This window comes from Nyctibius grandis, chromosome 4 (assembly GCF_013368605.1).
Source record: "Nyctibius grandis isolate bNycGra1 chromosome 4, bNycGra1.pri, whole genome shotgun sequence".
NCBI classification, from domain to species: domain Eukaryota; kingdom Metazoa; phylum Chordata; class Aves; order Nyctibiiformes; family Nyctibiidae; genus Nyctibius; species Nyctibius grandis.
This window is the reverse complement of record NC_090661.1, coordinates 54624489-54638619: the sequence shown is the minus strand read 5'-3', so window position 1 is coordinate 54638619 and position 14131 is coordinate 54624489.

Genomic DNA, 14131 nt, shown 5'->3' with positions numbered 1-14131 from the left:
GCATTAAGGCACCTTCTAGAAGAAAAGCTTAAATTTCATTAGCCCCATAGGGTGCAAGTGTGCCACATCTGGTGGGCTGTAAATTCACCATCTAGCTTGCATGTGAAAAGTCTCCCAGAGCAGAGAATCAGAGTAATCAGCCCTTCTAATAAATGGAGTGGATTCAAGAGGCCTGCAAGGGAGCTCCCACATTTGCACAGAGAGTGCCGAGGTGTGTTACCGATAGCCGCCCCACATTTCAAGCAGTTACTGCTGAGCAGCAGATGCTTTCTGCAATGGCTGACCTTAAAGGAGACCCTGAATATGCATGTTGCCCTCTCTGCTGACAGCTGAGTCTCTGATGTAGTGAAACGCAGAACATCTGCCAAAGGAGCAAGCCTTCCTGAATAAATTAGCATCCACCCGGGTACGAGCTTGGACCCCTCGTCCGGCTGAGACCAGCTAAGGGACCAGCCAGGGGACACAGGGGCATCCATGCCTCACCTCCTGAGGCTACAGAAGGCTGGTGAAAGTCAAAAACCACACTGCATGCAGGAAGTGTGCAGGGGAGCCCCATGGGCCTTGTCCGGGTTCAGGCCCCCTGTGGCAGCCTGGGACTTGTTCATGGCAGATCCCTGGTGACCACGGGGAGTAAAAGACACCCCCCCACCCCAAACTACAGATGGGAAGGATGGGAAGGATGGGAGGAAGGAAGGAAGGAAGGAAAGAAGGAAGGAAGGAAGGAAAGAAGGAAGGAAGGAAGGAAGGAAGGAAGGAAGGAAGGAAGGAAGGAAGGAAGGAAGGAAGGAAGGAAGGAGAGAGAGAAAAAGCTGTGTAGTGCTTTCCATCAACCTGGGCTGGAAAATATAATTCTTCCTGCACATCAACAACAGCCCACAGGCATTAGCAGGCACACTGCTGGGAGCACAACCCAGCCTCTCCGCATGCCATCACTTGCTGATGCCACCCTCCTCTGCATCACTGGAGGACAGGAATAACAGAGAAACAAACTCCCCCATATCCATGGTCTGCACCAAGGAGCTGAGCAATTTCTCCTTGGCCCCACAGGTGATCAACACAGAAGCCCTGATGCACAGACTTAAGGCATTTCAAGAGGATGCAGGCAGGATCAGCAGAGACCTATCTGCCTCTTTTCCAGCCTGTCCTCCCTTGAGGTTGGAAATTTAATGCTGAAAGAGACCTCGGGATATCGCATCCCTTTTGTCCATTGTGGGGCAGCACTGCCTTTTCCGTGCTGAAGCGATACAGCCGGGTCCTCAAAGCAACAGGCTCCGCAGACCTTCCAAGGAAACAGGCCGTTCCTGGGGCTTTGCATCTTCCTTTGCAGAATTTATTGTCCAGGCTATGGCTCGGGTCACAGCCCTGGCTGGGCGGCTGCCTTCGTTGGCTGGGTGGGAATGCTACCAGGGAGAGGAGGAAACTCACTGAATTTTAATCACATTTTGGCTGCTGGTGCCAAGGCCAGGAAAATACTTGTTTACATGATTAGAAACAAGATGTGCTACATACACTATTCTCGTCAACAATTAGTGCCTGAGCATAGCAGGCAATAACCTCCTGGCTGAATAGAATGCAAATCCCTTGGCTGTGACCTTCTGGTGTGACTTTACCTCCAGGACCTTGACGTTCCCAGAGCTCGCACCGGGGAATGGCACCTTGGCTGGATTCCTGGTTTGACCAGGAAGAAGAAAATGTTGTGGGGAGCTAACAAGCCCTTAGCAGTAAGTGCAGCTAGAAGAAAGAGGGAGCCTATGTGCATCAGGCATAGCTGCGTCTGGTGAGGGACAGTTTTAGCTCTCCATCAGGAGCAACTCAGTGGGAGTCAGTGAGCTACAGTGGTTCAGAGGAAAACAAAAATCACGTTCTTCGTGTCTGCACAATAAGGCACAGAGGAGAGACTCTAGACAGCCACAGGCTGGGGTTAAAGAGCTGATCCCCTTCCAGGGGGGGCTGGACCTCAAATAGAGGTGGGAGCTCAGTAAAAGCCTCAGGACTGCAGAGCTCAGGCTGCAGCTCAAGGGTGGGTCAGGCCGGAGAACGGAGCGGTGCTTAAAGAAGTTGGGAAGGGAGCCAGTCTCGGGCAATGTTTTCACCTGGCCTGCCTGTAACGTGGGCAAACCCTCAGCAACAAGGCTCCTGCTGCCAAATGCCCACCAGATCTGTGGGGATCTTTGCAAATGGTAGAGAACAACCTCCCTCTTATGGGAGGGCTTGAAAATGCAAAGCACCTTTACAGCTGCAGCCCAGTTCCTTAATTTTTGAGCAGTTACACAACCTATGACCCCAGCCACGGAAACACACGTGTGTTGGGTCTCTGTCCATCTCTATCCCTCTCTCTCTGTTTAACATTAGGGAGGCAAGTGCTTCAGCTTTTACTTGAAAAATCTTTAATGCAACAGTCTAAAACCAGCCTCCCTTAACGACACTGCCTATTTAGGTATCTTTTGCAGCTCATCATCCATCACAAGAAATGCAGCACATTTGTTTTTTTTATACTGTAAGAGCTGGCAACACTCTCTGCTTCCTATATCTTGCAAAATAAGTTTCATGCATCTCCAGATAACTTGCAGACAAGCTAAAAATAGGAAAAGACAACCTCTGGATTTCATTTTTTGCTTTTGATTTTTTTTCTTGGATATGCTCCCTGTGTTGAGCAGTTGCATGTCCCATTAGGTCAGACACTAGACAACAGTTTTCCAAGAGCCTGGAAATGAGAGGAACTCATAAAACAATTTCACATCCAGCAGCACAGAGCTGCTGGCACTCACTGAAAGGTCTGCCGTGGAAGTGGCCTGGGTTGTCTCTCTCCTGTCTGCCTTCTTTATACTGATATTTCTTTTCCAAAAATCTTCCCAAGCTGTCTGCTTTTATCTGCTCCTGCTATGTACTGAGCCTTCCCAGTTTTCTCAGGCTGCGCATCCCTCAGTGGCTTGCTCCCACTCACTGCTGAGATTAATGCTGTGTAATATTCCAGAGCTATAACATGCTGTTACTTGGAGCTCATCTTGTTCTTTCTCAAAATGAAATTTAAATTTAAAACCCCCCCCACAACTGAAAGCCTGTATATCTAAGTGAATGCACAGATCCAGGAGCAAGTAGTGGTTGTGGGGTTAATGAAGGGGAGGCCATGTCAGACAAAACAGGTAGTCTTTTTGATGTGAAAAAGGTTCTCCACTTTATTTAGGTGTAGGTATGCAACTTGTATGAGCTAACACTCCCTAGCATGCAGTGAAAGGCCTGCCTAACTTGCAGCACCTGGGTGCTTTGTATTGCCCTCGGCAGGTTTCCTGAACAGGTCAGCAACAAGGCAGGGACTGCACCAGCCCAAAGTCTAAGGGATGCTAGGAGGTGGAGTGAAGAAGCTGTCCCGCTTCATGGACGTGCTGTTGGCAATGACTCATCGGCTCAGGGCAAGTCTGGCTGCAGGGTGGTGGTGCTGTGAGTAACCCCCCTCGGGATGGGAGCCAGGTAGGAAACATCCAGAAAATCAAATTCTCACACTTCTCAGGACACAGGCAGGAGGTGGGTGGGAAACCGGGCAAATCTCGCTAGTGAGTAACTGCAGATGTCAACTGCAGAGTCTCTTGGCCTGTCTGTCTTCAGCACCTGCAGGGCCATGTCAGAAGATGGACACCCTGCTCGTGTCTCTTCCCAAAGGGGTTGGATCTGCCCTTCCCGTGCCCCAGAACTGGACCGAAGGATTCACCTCCCTCTGCCCAACCCAAGGGCCAGCTCTGGAGCACAGCAGCTGACTTCACCATGCATGGATAGAGGTCAGAGATGTTGCTCCTTTGCCTTTCAATGGAATAAATGCCGTGAAGCACTACACTGATAGTTAAAAATGTACTTGCATACTACGCCATGGAAGAGTGGGCTAATAAGGTAATGATGACTAACTCCAGTGTTTCAAACTGGGGGAACTGATTTCCCTGGAAGAGCAAATTAGGTGGCATGTTGTTACTGACAGCTCCTACAGCAGCCCAGTCAAGTATGTGGCAGGCAGTTCTCCTGACCCACACAGCAAAATGCCGATTTACGTGGCATGGAATGATGTTTTTCCTCCTAGGGAAGGCAGTCTCTGTGGGCTGGAGCTGATGAAATCTGCTCTGCTTCATACCTTTTGTGGGCAATGCTTGGCTGGACAAAGCCTTTCTTCTGTGCCTTTCTGGAGAAAGAATAAATCACCTTATTCCTGCATGTATTGAACTCAGCTGCCAGCCATTTTCAGTTTGTTGCAATAAACCTAGAGCTTCTAAACTCTGATTGGTTTAAGAGTCCAACAGCAACGAGGTCAAAAAGGAGAGAAGCATTCTGCGCTTTGAGGAGAGCTGGGATATTTGCCAACATCAAGCACAATTTTTTCTCTAGCCAGTCAAGGGACACAGAAGCTTTTCCAGACGTCGTTGTCCAATTCAGAGCAGTTTGGCCAAAAGCAATATTCTGAAGGAATCCACTCTGGGCTGAATTTGGGTTTATTTTTAGTCAAATGGTCTGTCCTTCATTGCAAGGAGGAAAATACCATACACTCTATGTTCAAGCATCCACAAAAAATACTGCTTTGAGACATACTGCAGTAAGAGCAATCCCCGCCGCCAAGTCTCCTTCGTGTTGGAGTTCAGCCATGGTGCCTATCATCGATTTGTATGGTGTCTAAGCCATTCCAGGGTACGGAAACATTGATGTCCTGTCAGTGGTGCTCACTCCCCAGCACCCTTTGCCCAAGCTTAGCTCCTGCAGAAGGTCACTTCTCTGCCACCGGGGCTTCGGGTCAGGGGAGGCAGCGGCAAGCAGCAGGCCTTGCCCTCTGCTGTCATGGGCCAGGTGCCCAGCCTGACCTTCTCCCTGGCTTCAGGCTTCTCTGCAGAAACACTTCCTTCTTGTTACAGCAAGCAGTTTTGGAGCAAGGTCCCACCAATTATTACACACAGCAGTCATTTCTGCTGCATGCCTGTGATTAACTTCTCCACAGTGGTGAAAATAAAGAATGGGCTCACAGAGACAATAGGAGGAAACAGAAATGCTTCTCAGTTTTTGACGTGAAGTCCTCTGGGACATGTCACATCATCCCAATAAAGTCTACCAAACCAGGGTTCCCTGGTGGCCAGGGATTTGCCCCAATGCAATATCACATCCTGGCACGGATCCCGTTCCATTTCCACCTGCATCCACAAATTCCTTCTCCTTCCTCCCCCCTGCCCTCGGTCCCCCGTTCAAGGGTCACTAAACCCTGACCTTATGCCTCTCAAGACCATGTTAGGAAAATAATCTGACTTCTGAGAGCGATGCCTGGTTGCCCAAGGCTGCCCTGGAAGACCAGTGCGTTAGGCCAGCTTAGTGTCATTTGGCAACACAATGAGGTCTCCTCAGAAAAGCAGTTTCAGAATAGATTGCCTGGGCTCGCAGATGAGCTGCCCTCTGGTCACAATCTAATTCTGCTTAGGGGAAATTTGGGCGCAAGAGCAGTGCACAGGGATATTTCTACTTAAAACTACGGTAAAACCTGAGCTGAGATTTTTGTCTTTTACACCGTTTCTAGATACTAGCTTGCTAATTGTAGTGATACGATGAGGGGTAACAGTTTTAAACTGAAAGAGGGTAGACATATTAGATATTAGGAAGAGAGTCTTTACTGTGAGGGTGATAAGACACTGGAACAGGTTGCCCAGAGAAGCTGTGGATGTCCCCTCCCTGGCAGTGTTCAAGGCCAGACTGGATGGGGTTTTGAGCAACTAGGTCTAGTGGAAGGTGTTCCTGCCTGTCTATGATTCTATGATTCTATGACTATAATTGCTTTCTGTTTATAAAGAGTCTATCATATGTAGACAACATAGGGAATGATAAACTTTTCATAACCCCCTTGCAGAGGCATCCAGCTGACAGATGCCGAGTAGCCATTGCCTACGCTTGGTGATGTTCAGTGCCAGCTCTCTGTGCCTGTTGCTCTCAGAGATACTGTGTCGCACTTGACACATCAGACCATGTACAAATGAATGAAAGACAAGGTTTCAGAAGAAGGCCTACAAGTGTCCCCTCGACTTTTTGACCAGAACCTTTGTTACACCTAATCCTTCAGCATGCAAAAGAGATATAGTTTATCATAATTTTATTTTTGCTTAAAAATAAGAATTTCAAACCTCCTTTTTCATGCCCTAAGAATACATTAACTGTAGGTATAGGCATTTGCAGACAATAATAGTCTTTCTACTTTTCTATTGCAAAACAATAGAATAATATAAAGGGTTAGCTAAGAGGAGAGTTTAACTTCTCCGTGTAAAAGCTGTCACAGTGAAATTAAAAATGAATCCAGCAAACGGCACAACTGAACAAACCCACACTGCCTCAGTTGCAGCAGAGCAAGTTGCTGCACCATGACGGCACTTGGGCACCAGTACTGGTGCGCAGGCCAGCTGCTGGGAGCAGCCACAATGAGACCAGAGGACACACCACTGCCGTGTGAGCAGCAAGAAGCTGCCAGCATTTGCCAGATCTGCCCTAGTTTCCACAGCTGCCTGTTGTCCAGGCAGGACAGAGAGGCTGGAGCACCACGGCAGTCAGCCCACCACATGTGGGGCTCAGCACGATGGGAGACACAAGGCCACCTTTAACAAAGTGAGAATGAACAGCTGCAGCTGGTGTTATCGAAGTGCTCTGCTAGCCTTGGATGAATGTGCCTTGCAAACGCAGGAAGAAAGAATCCAGTTTTGTCCCTCCTCACATCGGTTTAGAGAGGAAGTGATATTTCAGAGTGTATAAAAATTAACATTGTTTTAAATTATTCTAAAAAATGTATAAAGTATATAATCATATGAAACTCATTCCTTATTATTACCTACATACCTTCTGGAAGGCATCAGTTTAATCAAGGACTGCAGACAGCTTTGGGAACCCTGAATGAAGGGGAATTGGGTCTGGCAACCAAAAGAGCTCAATGAGGGCACTGACATGTCCAAGGTGATAAAGACACAGGTTTCTGAAGTGGGGATCTCTTAGATGTGCAGATGTCCTATAAATCAGCCAGAAGACTCCCCCTCCTATCTTTCCACCCCACCTCAACAAGGTTGTGTGGGCCCCAGCAGTGCTCTTGTTATTACTGGGTCAGCTGAGCCCTTTCTCCTCATTCAAAGTCTCCCCTTAGCCAGACACAGCATCCAAGCTGCGGAGGCCCTCTCTCTGCTGGCGCAGTGGCGATCGCCGCTGGAAACTCCCCTGACACAGCTCCTGGTGCAACTCCAGTGACACGTGTGGAGTCACATCCTCCCAGATGGCTGGTGAGCCAGCACTGCCTGCCACCCTACGTTATCACCACTGAGCTTCCTTCCTCCATGTGCTGCAGGGAGGAAGCACTGCCTTGGGCAGCGCTTACGAAGTACGCAAACATCCAGCTATGCTAAAATGAAAAGTATCCTCTGCCATTTCCTCCTTGGTAAGCTGGACCAAGAACTAGCCCATTTCTTCATGCGGCTCTTTGCCACATCCCTCCACGGCGTCACTTACAGGAACAGCCCTGAACTTTCCCCATTTGCAAAATGGGTTTAAATCATATTTGCCCTGTGTTATGCATTAATTTACTAAGCAGTAAACATCCAAATTTCACAGCAAAACCAATAGTGATTAAAGCTGACAAAGTGCTTTGCTCGAGTGGGCATTGCTGGGCATGGTGACCCAGTAGGGAGAGGTGCTAACGGCAGGGCACAGCCGTGGAGAGCTCCGCACTACCCTCCGGGTACCCTCAGCCCAGCTTCCCACAGCTGGAGGCACTGTATTTCTCACCTTTCCAGGAGTCATAAGGTACACTGTAAGGGATGGGCATGACACTCAATGCAGCCAAGGGTTCACAAAAAATCTTAGTGATACCCTACAGTGTCACCAAAGGAGGCAGCTAGCAGGGTTTGGGAGAGGCTGTTTTTGGGAGTGTTTCACAGGCTCCTGAGGGAGCCAGGGCAGGTTTCACTCCCCAGGCAGCTCAGTGACAGAAAGGAGGGAGGGAGAGGATTATCGGGATCTTCTGGAAAGAGGCGGGAAGGAAGTGGGAGTGCAACTTCCTACTCAGGACAGTGAGACTTGACCCCTGCTCAGTTTCCCTGTGACTCAAATGGTATTTCTTAAAGCAGCCCTCCTTGCAATGACTAAAAAATAGCAACTGCTGAAGCAGAGGAGACTGCTGACTAATGCTGTGTTAGAGGATACATCGTTCTCTTGAGAATAAGTTGGTACAAGCACCAGTTTTCAGATGAGCTAGACAGGTCTGACAGGGTTATCCTGTGACAGCTGACCTACAGTGCAGACTGTTTTCAGAAATGTAGAAAAGATGACTAAACAGGGCAGCTTCAATAAAGATGTTCTACAACTGTATTACAATCTACATAAATGTCATTTCTAAGGGATCTACATTTTCAGTGGCAAAAATTTTTGGAGCTTTCAGATGAAAAGGGCATGAAAACTACCAGCAGAGACCACAGGCCTTCCCTGAATCAACTCCACTTGAACATGAGCACACCATTTGGGAACATCCCATCCTGATGACAAGTACCCAGTGACCACAACATTTGGCAAGCTGTGGCAAGGAGAGGTTCCCCTGACTGTGAAAAATCTGGGCTTTATTTGCAGGCTGAATTTGTTGAGATGGGCCTTCCCCCCATTTGCTGTTACTGCGCTCTCACCTGCCAGTCTGAGGACCCCTGCAATGGCGTGTTCCTGATGGGAATACTTGTAGATAGAAACCTTGATTTAACCAGAGGGACAGAGCTCACAGCAGCTTCCAGAGCAAGGCAGGGCTTTCAGTGGACTTGCCAAGCAGACATTTCACATTGTGCCTGTCCTACTGACCGGTCTTAGCTGCACTATATCAATAATCATATCTTGTCCTTCCTCACCAGGCTCCAGCTTTTATATCGACTGCAAATGTGATCAATGCAGGATTCATGCTGCTGCCCTTCAGACCCTTGATAAAAGCCATTAAAGATGTGGGATCAAGGAACAGCCGCTGTAGGTAGGTGCAAACCCACCAGAAAAAGAGGTACACACTTACACAATCACACACACACAGAGAGCACAAGCCACAGTTAATGCAGGAGAAGAGGCAAGATTAACACTGCAGTTGCCTGCAGAATCCCATTAGAAACAGGCCTGCCTAAACGATTCCCCAGTTACTGTTACATGGGAACTCTGGCAGTGAGTCACTTTCCGAGCCACCAAACATGTTCCACTTTGAATTATCTATCAATCATTCTGCGTTTTTTAATGAAAACACCATTTTCCCAAAGAAAATGCCTGGAAGAAAACTAAATTCAAACACGTAAACACTTTTATCTTTACCCACCAAACTTATAATCTAAACAAGGAAGAGGTATCCAGTTAGTTTGACAATGATGGCTGGCATTTATTAGTCCCCTCTCCCTTCATTTTTTAAAACAGAATCCCATTCAGCTATTCCATTATTTTGCCTGACTTAAAGATCAAAAATGGACGTCTTATTTATACTTTTTAAATATTAGTAAAACCATCATCTTTCTTTCACTTTTCTGGCATTTCCCTAGTGCTCCTAGCGACACTGCAAATCAACAACTTCAGTTGCTTCTGCTCGAAAGCCTTTTAAGTTACATTTGGAGAAAAAAACATTTCCTTGTCACGCAACATTTGCATCTTCATCTAGTTTTCTCCATAGTCCTTGCCCTGACCAGGAACTATGTTGAGTATTGGGCTGGTACCACTGATATAACTAGTTTTGTCCTGAAATATGTTTAACAAAACACCCTTGAAGAAATGCCTTCTTTTTCTTTACTTGGCTCTTATTGTTCAGAGTGGTTTCTCTCTTTTTAATGTACCTGTTTTCCACCATTCTGTTGTTACAGTATGCATCTGTTCCCCACATTTCAGCTGTTGCAGGAGACTCCAGGTGCCATCTGCTCATCGGGGAGTTGTCCCTTCCCTAAGCAGTGCCCATCCAGCACCTCAGAGGAGGTCAACAGGTACAGGAGACACCTGCCCTGAGGTCATGCCAGGAAAGGGAGAAGCCCGGGGTAAGAAAGCGTCAGGCTGACTCAGCATCCCTCCATGGCAAAACACTCTCCTGGTTAAAAAGAAGCAGATCTCTCTGGGGAGAGCAAATTAGCAACCAGTATCTGACACTGTTTGTCTTTCTCCTGATGGATGAGCCATTTTTTCCTCTCTTTCAGAGTAATACTTGGCTGTACTTTCCTTTTAATGAGCTTTTGGACCAAAGCCCAAAATGGATCAAAGCCATTGGAGGGAGGGGCAGGGGGACACATGACCCAAACCTTTGCCTTTTTTGTTCTTTTTCTTTACAAACAGAAGTTGCACCTTTCATTATTGAGGTTAATGTCAACAAAGGCACTTGGTGCTTTGCTTCTGGAACAGAGAGTGACCTGTCTGCCAGTGATGGACGTCAAGCAGGAGACTGCTGTTGCCTCCCCGCTGGGAGAGCCCTCCGGAGAGGGGCAGAGAAAGGGTGGCTAATGCTGATAGGCAGCACTCACCTTTCTGAGCAAATGCATTTCCACCTGAACAAACACAGCAGCTCCCGGGGGGAAACAGGAAGATTAATGGGTGATTTTCTACTTTTTGTGTGACATGAGGGCCCTAGTCTCAAGGTGGAAAGAAATTGCAGCTGTCAGGAGAGACAGGAGCAAGGCAGGGCAGGCCCGAGATTGTGTCACATCTCTGTTCTTCCATCCCCGTGTCCCTAAAGTGTGATTAGCAAGAGTCCACTGCTCTCAGCAGACAACTTTGAGATTGCTGGGTGGGAAGCACCCCCACTGCCAGGAGCTATTGCTGCTCTGACAGCCCAGTACAGAGCATGGGCCTAAAAAGGGGAAATAAATAGTCCTGCACTGTTACGGCCATCAGGGCTTGGCTGTGCTTTTTGAGCCATTTTCCCCCTTTTCCAATAGAAAGCTTTGCCAGGAGTCTGGAAACTTGCACTTGCCTACATGTGCCTGCCATAAAAAGGACCTGAGAGCAATTAGGGTTCTGACAAAGCTGGGAAAGGACAGGAGAGACAAAAACCCGTATCATCCAGCAGAAGCAGAAACAGCAATAGCTATAAAGAGCCTGCAGAAGTCCCCTGTCCCCTCACTGAGAGACTTGTGGCTGCTGAAGAGTGGGAAGCAGTGTGGGGCCTGTGGTGCCGGGCCAAGGGAGAGGCGCAGCCCCATGGCTTGGCAGAGATGAGGGGACGCCCAGGGGCTCTCCAGCTGAGCTGCTGGGGCTCTGCCGCCTGCCCTGCACCAGCACGTGGGGCAACTGGAGATGCTGGGATGCTGCTGGCCGGGATAAGTGGTTGACAGAGACTGTGTGTGATGAGGAGCAATGAGCTGACAGCGGCGGCAGCAGCGACAGCGGCGACAGCGACTTGAGGTTAGTGCGGGGGCGAGGGCGACATCGGGCTTAACAGGGCGGTTTTCGTACTCTGGCCCCCCCCCCCGAGCCTCCCCCCCGAGCTGCTTCCCCTGCTTCCCCTCCCCCCCCCCACCCCGGACCCGGAGGTTCCCGGCAACGAATCAGGAGAGGAGAGGGCGTAGCCGGAGGCACCGCGGGCGATTTAAACGCACCACCCCCTGTTGATTGGGTGATAAAAAGTCTCCTGGAGGGCAGGGACTAGTCCCTGCCAGAGGGGAGAGGGAAACTCAGCTGTGACTGGGTGTGTCCCAGGGCATGGGAGGCCACAGCTGTTTGCAGCTCGTTGGGGGAGGGCGCTGACTCCCTCCCAGTGCACAAGGCGAGGAAGGTGCCAAGGAGCTGTGAACCAGGGGTGTCACCAGCAGGTATTTCCCAGCTCAGTGAAGGAACAATGGTCTCCACCCGGCGGAAGAAGACCAAAATGGATGTGGGAACCCAGACAGAGCTCCTACGGAAGGAGGCGATGGTGCAGGTCGCAGGCTGCAGGGAATGCTACAGCGTCTCTGTGGTGTCAGGGGGCTGTGTGCGCTGTGAGCAAGTAGATGATCTGCTCGGCCGAGCGGCACAGCTGCAAAGCCAGGTTGAAAGGCTTCAAGCCGAAGTAGAAAGGCTTAGGAGCATTTGGGAGGCTGAAATGGAGATAGACTGGTGGAGCCAGGCTCTGCCTTCCCTGCAACAAAAATGGGAGCACCTGCCGGAGAGCTCCCAGGATCGAGGGACCCCTGTACTCTGCCCCTCTCAGGTGGAAAACAATAACCTAGAGGAGAACAATAACCTAGAGGAGAGGAGTGAGTGGAGGCAAGTCTATGGCCGTGGCAAAAGGCGAGTGCCCTCCTTGCCTACCTTGCCTCCACAGGTGCCTCTGAGCAATAGATATGAAGCCCTAGTGGAATACAGCCGGTCCAATGGGGATGTGGTGGAGAGGCAACCTATATCAGAGGTCCCACCACAGTCAGAAAAACCTGACAGGCGTATAGCTACCTCCTCCACAAGGAAGAAGAGAAGAGTTTTAGTGGTTGGAGACTCCTTCCTAAAGGGATCTGAGGGCCCAATATGCAGAGCTGACCCCCATCACAGGGAGGTCTGCAGCCTGCCTGGAGCCCGAATCAGGGATATCACCAGGCAACTCCCCAACCTGGTGAAGGCCACAGACTACTACCCCCTGCTCATCTTCCAGACAGGTGGGGAAGAAGCTGCATCCCGTAGTCTGAGGGGGATGAAGAAAGACTACAAGGCCCTAGGACGGTTGGTGAAAGAGTCTGGGGCACAAGTTGTTTTCTCCTCCCTCCTTCCATTTTCAGGTGATGACGTGGGATGGAATGGTAGGATTCTCTCTATTAATGCCTGGCTATGAGACTGGTGCTACAGGCAGGGCTTTGGGTTCTTTGATAATGGCTGGTTTTATAAGACACCAGGCGTGATGGTAATACATGGGAAAGGTTTATGTCGTAGGGGCAAAAGGGTTCTGGGACAGGAATTAACAGGGCTCATTCGGAGAGCTTTAAACTAGATTCGAAGGGGGATGGGGTAGTAGCTGGGCTTGCACCACTGGGGCAACGCTCTAGTGTTGAGGCAGACCAGGAGGCCTCCCATCCCCCTGGGGTGAAATCAGTGTACTCAGCTCGCTCCCTGAAATGCCTGTACACCAATGCACGCAGCATGGGGAATAAACAGGAGGAGTTAGAAATCCGTGTTCGGTCAGGGGGCTATGATTTAGTGGCAATTACAGAGACTTGGTAGGACGCCTCGCATGACTGGAATGTGGTCATGGATGGCTATGTCCTGTTCAGGAAAGACAGGCCACTAAGGAGAGGTGGTGGAGTTGCTCTTTATGTGAGTGAGCAGCTAGAATGTATTGAGTTCTGTCCAGGGGCGGATCAGGAGCGAGTTGAGAGTTTGTGGGTGCGAGTTAAGGGGCAGGCTGGCAGGGGTGATCCTGTTGTGGTTGTCTATTACAGGCCACCAGATCAGGATGAGGAGGGTGATGAGGCCTTCTACAGGCAGCTGAGAGCAGTCTCTCAATTGCAGGGCCTGGTTGTTGTGGGGGGATTTCAACTACCCTGATATTTGCTGGGAGGCCTACTCAGCCAGCCATCCCCAGTCCAGGAGGTTCCTCCAGTGCATTGATGATAACTTTCTGATGCAAATGCTGGATGAGCCAACTAGGAGAGGAGCGTTGCTGGATCTTATCCTCACTAACAAGGAGGGTCTGGTTGAAGAGGTGAAGGTTGAGGGCAGCCTTGGTTGTAGTGACCATGAGATGGTAGAGTTCAGGATCTCATGTGGCAGGAACAGAATAGCTAGCAGAATCACAACCCTGGACTTCAGGAGGGCCAACTTTGGCCTTTTCAAGCAATTGCTAGGAGAAATCCCATGGGACAGGGTACTAGAAGGTAAGGAGGCCCAAGATAGTTGGTTAGCATTCAAGGACTGCTTCTTCCGAGCTCAAGATCAGAGCATCCCAGCAGGTAGGAAGTCAAGGAAGAGTACCAGGAGACCTGCATGGTTGAACAGGGAACTGCTGGGCAAACTCAAGTGGAAGAAGAGGGTGTACAGATCATGGAAGGAGGGGCTGGCCACTTGGGAGGAATATAAGTCTGTTGTCAGAGGTTGTAGGGAGGCATCTAGGAAAGCTAAGGCCTCCTTGGAATTAAACCTTGCAAGAGAGGTCAAGGACAACAGAAAGGGCTTCTTCAAATACATTGCAGGTAAA